Genomic DNA, 10628 nt, shown 5'->3' with positions numbered 1-10628 from the left:
CATGGAATTGTCTTTTATTATTATATATACTCAAAACTGTGGTTTACTTTCTCAACTTTATGTTGACAAAATATATATTTTCACGCATGGCGCATGTAGCTTTATCGGATGAATCAAGTATTGAAAGTTAGATGAGACCTTAGGTTGCTTGATGATTGAAGAAAACTTTTATTCTACGTTATTTATGTTTTGAATATTTAATTGTAACGGTATTTCATTTGAAACGATGTTTGTGCTTTTGAACTTGATATATGAATGAATAATTTAGATATTGACACATGTATTTCACTTAGTGTCTTCTGAGCTATGATACAATCAATGTCGCTCCCCGCCATGTTCCGCCGTAGGTTGGGGTGTGACAATAAGGAGCAATCGGGCGACCACCATATGGGATTTTGGCTAAAGCCAGGCCCGCAACTTCATCTCTAAGATCGGGTCAATACGTTGATAAATCATATGCTCCATCTACTCTCCCTCTACTATGACCCAAAACCTGTTTCTTGAAACCCCAACAAACCTCTTCAATATACTCTTTAATTTCTCATTCTTTTCAATCTAAAATGTTTTTACATGTTTTCATCATATACAATTATACACCACTACAACAAACGGGGTGATAATAAGATTAAGAATAATACCTCTCTATGATTCTTTCCAATGTGACATATTAATCCCATTTTTGAAAAAGTTTCCATTTTAGCAGTAAAATAAAGTGGTCCATGGTTGCTAAATGACCTGCACAATTGGACAGAACAGATTATGATTTTATATTAGATTATAATAGATTAATACTATTAATTCAGATAATAATCTGCAGATTATTTATAACCTGGAACCAAGAGATAAACCATTGAATTTGGCAACACATGTATATCGTGCCTAATTCAGAGATAAGCAGCATCAATAATATAGGAATGAACATAAAACCGACAAAACCTGAACCCAAAAACCAACTATATGGCTTTACTTTTTGTATTGGTTTTACATGTAATCAAGATTGAAAAAACATAACCAAATTATAAACTAGCAAAAAGTATTTTAACTTTTTAAATCTTAAATATTTTATAAGAATTTAGTAAATAGTGTAACCAAAAAATTAAGCCCAAATGTATGTTAATCAATAATTATAAACACAAAAAAGTTTAGGTCCAAATACATTATTTTGGACTTCGACCCAAAATTCAAGTCCAAATGTAAAACCAAAGAAAATAAACCCGAACAATTTCAAAAGCTTACAAGACAAATTTTCGGGTTTTTTGTTCGGTTTTAGCCCAAAATCAACCCAAACCGACCCATGCACACTTGTAGCGCCTACTCAAGAATTTATGATACTGAATTAGCCATCACAAAATTAGAATTACAAACCTTAGAAATGATAAGGTGGCTGGCTAGCTGGCCATGGCCAATCTAGTACTGATCCCCAGCCCGTTCTTGTTTATATCGCTACGGATATAAACACGTCCTTGTTCCTATAAACAAAACATACCTTTTTATGATAAAGTCTACCTTCAAATCATGGGAATCATAAACAGATTTGAGATTCAAAAAGTTCGAACATCAATCTAATTCGTAATCAAAACCATGAAAACAATGAATTGAATAAAAATAATAAAACTTACATCTTCCAAAGCTCTGATTTATCCCGTGCGAATAGAAGACCTGCACAAATCACAAAAGTTTAACAAAAACAAGCGTTCGCACCCGAATGAAAATTTACGTTAAAACCCTAAATATAGGAAACAGGGGAAAAGAGTTGAAGAGACCAAAAATATCAAAGTGCAGGATACATGTAATGAATTGAATAAATGTGAAAATCAAAAGTAAGGATAATTGTTTAAATCGATGGAAGACATGGTTTGTTAATGGTTCCATTAAAATACGAAGTTAAATAACTATGAAGCATCAGTTTCCTCATATTTGTAATCTGATTGATGAAATTGTTACTGTAGTTGAAAAATATCGCAGCAAGTTCATTACCATAAATTGAATTGTAGAGATGGAGATGCATATGGAATAGTAGAGACGGTGATGGTAGCACGGTGCAGTCGATGTGCTCGTATCATAGGGGAGATGCAGATGGGATTAGGGTTTACACTTGAATCAAGCACGTAAGGGTATTTGAAGATCCAATCCAATCCAACCCATGCCCACGAATTTTAAAGAAACGGGCTAAATCAATGGCTTTCAAAAAAGGGGAGAGCGACCATATCACGACACATATTATTTTTGGGTTTTCGTTTATATATATTATAGATATTTAAGTATATGAACCTAAAGCCTAAGCCTTAATTTCTATAACAATTGTAGGTGATAAAAAGATCTGGTGTTTATAAATGTGAATTGAGGGAATATTATGATAGAGGCAAATATAATATAAAAAAAAACTACAATTCAAGTATTCGGTTTTTAATAATTTGTTGCACTTAAATGAGTATTGATTATTTTGTTACACTTAATATCACAGTTAGAATTTTGCCACTACACAACATGTTGAAGGGTATATCATGTATTAATTGCATCATGGAGTTATAATTAGCTACTACTTTTAGGTTTTAAAAAGAGTGTTTAGAAACTGCATGTGTACTCGAGTAAAGTTAATATGTAATTGTAGAGTTTGATACCCAAACCCATGTAATGCACGGGCTATAACCTAGTATTATATATAGTATAAATAACTACAGATATAGATAGTCCTAAACCTTTTTGTTACAAATTTACAGCTATAATATTTAACTAATTAACTAAACAAAACAATCCTTACTTAGAAACAAATCTAAAAACATAACCAACTTGTTACTACATGCTATTAGTAATACACACGTTCTGACCGATGGTTGGTTAATTTGTATATAATTAAGTTCGTTTATTTATTAGTTTTAACTGTTATTGTGGGAACTTCGATACTTCATACGTGTTTATTGTATTTCAAGTCATAGACTTTAAAGTACCTAATTTGGACCTGTACGAGCACGAGATGAAGACCCGGGATGATGTGTGATAGTGTATGATCAAAACTGGAGGATCTGGGTAAAAGTTGGTTTAGCATATCATTTGTTGAAATCAGAGTATCTTATGCTATGTAGAGAAGCAACGCACATCAGTAAGTTTTAAAGTATGGTTTGCTGAATTAGAGTATCATACTCTAAAGTTAGAGTACCATTTGTTGAGCCAGAGTACCATTTGCTGAAGCTAGAGTATCATATGTTGGACCAAAGTAAAACTACGGGAGTCGCTATTTTAAAACCCTATATAAGGATAAAGTTAGGGTTTCATTAGAGACTTCTGGTGGCAGTTACCAGAGCTACAAGAGGGCTATTCCACCATTTCGATTCATACCGAGATCACATACATGTTCCATATCATCATAATTGAAGATTCCATGATGTCGATGCTCGGCTAACATCTCCGAATCATACCCGGGATGTAAAGTTTGTATTATTTCAGTTTTCTCATGTAACTAAGAATGTTTATGTATAATTGTTTATGGTTAATCTATGATTATTGATGTTTAGTATTTCTGTGTTTCAATCAGTTTAGGTTTACGTTGATCTGAATGATTAGTTACCAGTTGCTATAATAATTGATCAACGGGTTGCTTGATTAGGTTGAATACGATAAAACATATGATTGCCCTTAACTGAGTCACACTGGCAGGGACTGTTTGATAACCAGTGCCGTGTGTAAAGCATTATTGATGTCTAAGGTTTTGTCTAGTTGATCAGTCTGTAGTTAACCGTTAATGATTAATCTGTTAGGTTGCATGAGATTACTGTAAGTTACTTACTTGAAGTCCCGGGTGTGATTTGCTTTTATTAATTGATTGAAACTTGTTCACTTGTTCGTTGCTTAATTCTAAACTAAAATTAATTGCTTGTGTGATCAGCACTAAAATCTGCTACTTCATAGTATTATAAATCTGTTACACGATTACATTGACCACATACTCCTGGTGGATACGATACCTTATTTACCCTATCTACTTAGGTTATTTATGTTTTTGCATGACTCGAACGATGGTCATCAAAATGGCGCCGCTGCCGGGAAGTTAGTGCGCTTAGTGTCTTTCGTGTTAATTGATTGTTGTGTTTATTTTAGTTTTAATTTTAGTTTTTATTTTTTTTTATTTATTTGTATTTTACGCGGGTTGTGTTAGTTGTGCAGATTACAGGTTTATGCGCACCCGCCATTCGGGCCGACAGTCTCCGTCAATTTACGAGCCCGAAATTGAGAGGTTAGCTCGGTAGAACCGAGTACAAAACAGAAACTCAGAAATGTAAGACCAGAACCAGAACCAAAACGAAACCAAAACCAAGACCCACTTCCACAGAATAACGCGTTTCACCCCGAAAACATACCTGACCCACCAAATCTCAATAACCAAAATCACTCAGCTCGTGCTTCCAGAACCTGAAATCAAAACCGAAGCCGAAACATAACCGAAACCTATTTGACCAAGCCGGACCATCTGCTCCAAATATAACCCCAATCGCCGAGTTCGGATAAATCTCGATGATGTTCAACCGAGTATTCCGACAGAAGATGAAGACGAGGGGGAAAATAATAATGGAAATGAAGGTTTGGAGATCGATGACGAGGTAGACAGATGGGTTAGAGGTAATCGGGCAGTTGAGCCCGAGAATGAGGGTTTTGAGCAGTAAGATGTGGGTGATGATAATTGGGATGAAGAGGTAGAAGAGCCAGTCATTCGGAGACGGGCTGAACCAGTTAACAGAAACGGAAGAGGTCGAGAAAGGGTGAATCGGGCGAAACGTCCCGAAAGAGTTCGTGGTATTCCAGTAAACCGAGGCGGTTTGGCGAACCCCGGGGGACCAAGGAGGAATTATATGGCCCCGGTTCATGGTGTTAACAGTCGGTTCAGACCGACTATCTCAGACGGAGAATCCCCGTTGGTCCCACAGGAACGAGTGCCGGGACGGCAAACTTTCAAGTCCCGACCATCTTACATCAACACCGTTCCTCATTTCCACGGGATGGCTTCGGAAGACCCGTATTCGCACTTGACCGATTTTTCGGCTATTTGCGGATCTATTGGTGATGGCACATTTGATCAATACGAAGTCCGGCTGCGGTTATTCCAGTTCTCGTTAAAAGACAAAGCAAAACTATGGTTTAATTCGCTGCCGATGCATAGTATCAGAAATTGGGCCGAGTTGCAGCAGTTGTTCCTAAACGATTTATACTCACAGTCGAAGACTACCGAGGCCCGTTCAGACATTCGCAATTTTTCACAATTATCTGGTGAGTTATTTCATGAAACCTTTACCAGGTATAAAGACATGATCAGGAAATGCCCACATCACCAAATCGTACTGTGGGAACTAGTAAAGTGTTTTGTTGATGGGTTGACATACGAGGACCGAAAGCATCTTAAGGCCTCGTGTAATGGTCAGTTGCTGAATCAGCCTGAGGAAGATGATTGGGAGTTTCTAGAGTTTATGTGTGAATATTTGAAATCTGAAGCAGCAGCTGAACGACGAAGATGGGGTAATTCATCAAGGTCAGTTAAGTCAGTTGCGAGTGAATCTGAGAGAATTACTGAGTTGGAACGTGAATTGGCTGAGTTGAAAAATGGTAAAATAAAGAAGTCAGGAAAGTTGGTGTTAAATTTCCGGTTTGTGAAGATTGTGGTGAACTCGGGCATAAGGCAGAAAATTGCCCCGAGTATTATGATGATGAGGAGGATGACACCGAGGAAGTTAATTATGCTTACGGGGATTCCAATGGCCAAGGGTTCAATTCGAACACATATCACCCGGGCCTAAGGAACCACCCGAACTTTCGTTATGGGAATGCGTCTTCTCAGTTGAACCCGAACTTTCAAGGATCGAGCCAGAACAGATCGCAGGGTAATTACCGCCAGGGCGGTTATCAGCAGCAGCAAGGTTCGTATGATCAGAATCGGGGGTATAATAGAGACGGTAACCGGGGTGGAAATTCATCGGGTAATCAGGACCAGTAGAGGGGGTCCTCGGGAAATGCGGATGAGTCGGTGCACTCAAATTTGGATGCATTGATGAAGTTTATGACAGATCATAAGGTTGAAACGAAAAAACACTTTGAGTTACATGATAAGTCAGTAGGGGCAATGTCAAAGAAGATTGGTCAGCTCGCAGCAGATATGGCAAAGTTGCAAAAGAGTGCAGGTCAACTCCCGAGTTATACTACAGTCAACCCGAACCATTACTGCTCAAGCTCCAAGAAGGGAAACAATATGCACATCAATGCTGTAAGTCTTTTACCTCATTTTGAAATTTCTAGTGTTGAAGTGGATTCACCACCACAGTTTGTTGAGGAGGTGGTGGAAGATATTAGTGGTGAGAGTGATTGTGTCGGTCAAAATGAATCACTTTTCCAAAATGAATCAGAACCAAAAACATATGAAATGTCTTTTTGTGAATATTGCACATGTGAAAAATGTTTAAATGGTAAATTGACCAAAATGAGAAATGAGGAGGTGGAGAATAATACCACCTCAAGTAAACTCCAAGACCCAGGAGTGCCGCTTTTATCAATTCAAATTGGGAAATTTAAAACTAATCGGGCACTTCTAGATCTTGGAGCATGTGTTAGTATCATGCTTGGTAGTTTATATGATCAGTATGAATTTGGCCCATTAGAAAGGGTAAACACCACCGTGGTGTTGGCGGACCAAACTCATACACTTCCCCGGGGCATGGTGACTAATGTAATGGTTCAAGTGGAGGAATTTTTCTACCCAGTTGACTTTCTTGTACTTGACTATACTAAACGTTTGAATAATACACAATCACAAGTCATATTGGGTAGGCCATTCCTTGCCACAGCACATGCGGTGATTAATTGTGCTAATGGGATATTGGAAATTAAGTGTGGAGATCGTGATAAACGGTTGCCATTGTTTGAAAATGCTACTAACCATGTTGTTGACAAGTGTGAATCCTTGAGCAAGGATCACACAAAAGAGAAATGTTTTGTGACTGACAGGAATGAGCTAATGAGTAGCATGAATGTGAAAGGATGGAATGAGATGTTGTATGGAGTTAGAGATGGTGAGGAAGCAACTACAAGAAATGGAAAGAATACAAAAAAGAAAGAGGTAAAGAAACCGCCAGAAGTAAATGAACAATGGCAGGATCATTGCGTGCCAAAAGGTTGGGAGGAATCTCTTGAGGAGCGTGCATGTAACGAGAAGGCTGCACGGGGGCAGGCCAGACGCCCACCTTGAATGTCATAAAATTGTCAAAAGGGTGGTATTTGTACATTTTGTATTTTTTTTTAGTTTGCATTTTTTTTTATATTACTAATTGTATTTCAAGCGTACCATCATAGAAAAAGCTATGTGTGGGGATACCACACCACCAAAAAAGTTGGGATTTTGATGGTTTCGGTAAAGTTTTTTTTTCGAAAATGAGGTTTCAGTTAAGCGACTCAGAGTGCTTTCATGTTCATTTTGTTGTGGTTAATCCAGGTACGTGTATATTATGTTGTAACCGAACTTTGTGCGTGTAGTTCACTATAAACCCTCACGAGACCCCACTCGTCCTCCCGGGCTACCAGGAGGTTTAAAGGGCTTGTTGCATACGCTAAATGCAATCGTGATTCCTACGAAAGTGACCTAGGTTTTTTAACGTTTAACTAATTTAACATAATTTATTATGAAACGACTTAATTTGACTCGGTAATTGTTTTAATAAAATTAACAAAAATTCATTTTCATAACTCTTAAAAGAGCTATGTCTTACAGTTGTGAGAAGCTTGCTTTTACACGTCTCGAGATTTTGCAGGTTCGATTGTCAGTTTGGTAATTGGATGAGACGAGAGTATACGAGTGTTTATGAGGGTTCGCGAGCCGACTGGTCCTCTTCCAGTCCCGTTGATATCAGGTGATTTCAGTTTCATAATTTATTTTGGTGTTATTACTTTAAATGTTAAAAGTGTAATTGTATAATTGCTAGTTGAACCACCACATTTGAGCCCCGAGTTTTAAAATTGCTTAATAGTCAAAAAGTCAATTTCAACCCCGTCCCTCAAATGTTCATTAATCGTTTTATCTATTTTAACTTTGAGGACAACGTTTCATTATTCTAACATTGAGGACAATGTAAACCTCAAGTGTGGGGATGGGGAAATTTGAAAATTTTAGCCCGATAGTACCTCGAAAAGTGTTCAGAAACCAAAGTTGTTAACTGTTAATTATTGCCATTAATGCCAAGTTATAGGTTTCTGGTCACGGTTGGTTTTTCAGCTTCTCAATAGTCTTACTCACAAATGTTTTCATAACGAAAAGTTGAAAATGGGGTCGTTTAGGCGGGGATAACGAGTCATGGGGACAGGTACACATGTTTATATCGTCAACCCTATTCCTCCGGTACGTGTGTGAGTTGACCCAAATATATATAATACACACATAATATATAGTACACACATGTCATTTGAGTGCTTTCATTGATGTTCATGGATTACGGGATCATAGTTGGCAAAATGCAAAAGTGATAGAGGCAATTAGGTTAAGCCTCGTCTGGATGAGCACGAGTGTGGGTACTAGGGGTTGGGGCCTCATACATTATACATATGAGGATGGTTAATGTGAGGGGCGGGGGGTTGGGTCCCTTAGAAAACCTTTCTTGGACTTATTTTTCATTTGTTTAACCCCGACATGATGTTACGAGACGATCCGGCTTACTAGGTTTATTTGTAATTGTATTTGTATTTGTTTTTGTATTTGTTCCATTATTATGCATCACGTTGTTATTCTTAAAAAAAAGGAAAAAGCCAAAAACATGTCTGTTTATATTCAATTATGTATTCAGTAGTTCGTTTAAGTTCGTTTATGGTAAAAAAAAAAGAAAAAAAATGAAATCAATATGTATATTAGTTTGCTTATTTAGAGGTTATATAATAAGTCAGTCAGTTGTATAGTAGTTTCGTTTATTTATATGTTTTGTAATAAGCCGGGTCGGATCTTTTGAGCTACTTAAATATTTCCCTTCCATATCCTTACATCTGGCCCCGTTACAACCCTTTTAAGACCTCTTGATTTGCATTTGTGTCAAAGCAGCTTGATGGATGAATATTTGCTAATGAGCGATACTGAGAGCAGAGTGATATTGGCACATCTTTTGCTAGTCCATATATTAAACCGAGAGGAGAGATATTATATTACGAGGGGTATGAGCATGTGTGCCTTAACCGGAAACAAAGTACACTTGTCTGGACGGCTCTATTGTTTTTATTATAGCACTTAACCGTATTTGTGAGATGTCAATCTAAAAACAGTGTCATTCTGGGAAACTGGGTATGACCTTAAACCTTACTAGTATTAATGGCGATAATCTACATACATATGATGGAGGTTGATGTTTGCTTTAGAGTTTGCTTGAGGGAAAGCAAAAGATAAGTGTGGGGATGTGATTGTTGGTTAATTTGTATATAATTAAGTTCGTTTATTTATTAGTTTTAACTGTTATTGTGGGAACTTCGATACTTCATACGTGTTTATTGTATTTCATGTCATAGACGTTAAAGTACCTAATTTGGACCTGTACGAGCACGAGATGAAGACCCGGGATGATGTGTGATAGTGTATGATCAAAACTGGAGGATCTGGGTAAAAGTTGGTTTAGCATATCATTTGTTGAAATCAGAGTATCTTATGCTATGTAGAGAAGCAACGCACATCAGTAAGTTTTAAAGTATGGTTTGCTGAATTAGAGTATCATACTCTAAAGTTAGAGTACCATTTGTTGAGCCAGAGTACCATTTGCTGAAGCTAGAGTATCATATGTTGGACCAAAGTAAAACTACGGGAGTCGCTATTTTAAAACCCTATATAAGGATAAAGTTAGGGTTTCATTAGAGACTTCTGGTGGCAGTTACCAGAGCTACAAGAGGGCTATTCCACCATTTCGATTCATACCGAGATCACATACATGTTCCATATCATCATAATTGAAGATTCCATGATGTCGATGCTCGGCTAACTTCTCCGAATCATACCCGGGATGTAAAGTTTGTATTATTTTCAGTTTTCTCATGTAACTAAGAATGTTTATGTATAATTGTTTATGGTTAATCTATGATTATTGATGTTTAGTATTTCTGTGTGTTCAATCGGTTTAGGTTTGCGTTGATCTGAATGATTAGTTACCAGTTGCTATAATAATTGATCAATGGGTTGCTTGATTAGGTTGAATACGATAAAACATATGATTGTCCTTAACTGAGTCACACTGGCAGGGATTGTTTGATAACCAGTGCCGTGTGTAAAGCGATTATTGATGTCTAAGGTTTTGTCTAGTTGATCAGTTTGTAGTTAACCGTTAATGATTAATCTGTTAGGTTGCATGAGATTACTGTAAGTTACTTACTTGAAGTCCCGGGTGTGATTTGCTTTTATTAATTGATTGAAACTTGTTCACTTGTTCGTTGCTTAATTCTAAACTAAAACTAATTGCTTGTGTGATCAGCACTAAAATCTGCTACTTCATAATATTATAAATCTGTTACACGATTACATTGACCACATACTCCTGGTGGATACGATACCTTATTTACCCTATCTACTTAGGTTATTTAGGTTTTTTCATGACTCGAACGACGGTCATCACTGACCAATCGACCTCTAACAA

The 10628-nt window shown here is 37.1% G+C and overlaps 1 long non-coding RNA gene across 1 annotated transcript; it reads right to left on the bottom strand.

Moving 5' to 3' along the window:
* Positions 1-453: 453 nt before the first annotated feature.
* LOC143555295 (uncharacterized) lies at positions 454-1600 on the bottom strand. Its single transcript, XR_013139176.1, has 3 exons — positions 1366-1600; positions 596-735; positions 454-531 (listed from the first exon to the last, which is right to left on the bottom strand). It is a non-coding gene; the product is annotated as an uncharacterized LOC143555295 (long non-coding RNA).
* Positions 1601-10628: the final 9028 nt, after the last annotated feature.

Source organism: Bidens hawaiensis, unplaced genomic scaffold (genome assembly GCF_021521415.1).
Source record: "Bidens hawaiensis isolate Kalapana, Puna unplaced genomic scaffold, B.hawaiensis_p1.1 tig00018037_1, whole genome shotgun sequence".
Taxonomy (NCBI): domain Eukaryota; kingdom Viridiplantae; phylum Streptophyta; class Magnoliopsida; order Asterales; family Asteraceae; genus Bidens; species Bidens hawaiensis.
The sequence above is the reverse complement of the archived record's forward strand: the minus strand, read 5'-3'. Positions and strand labels throughout refer to the sequence as shown.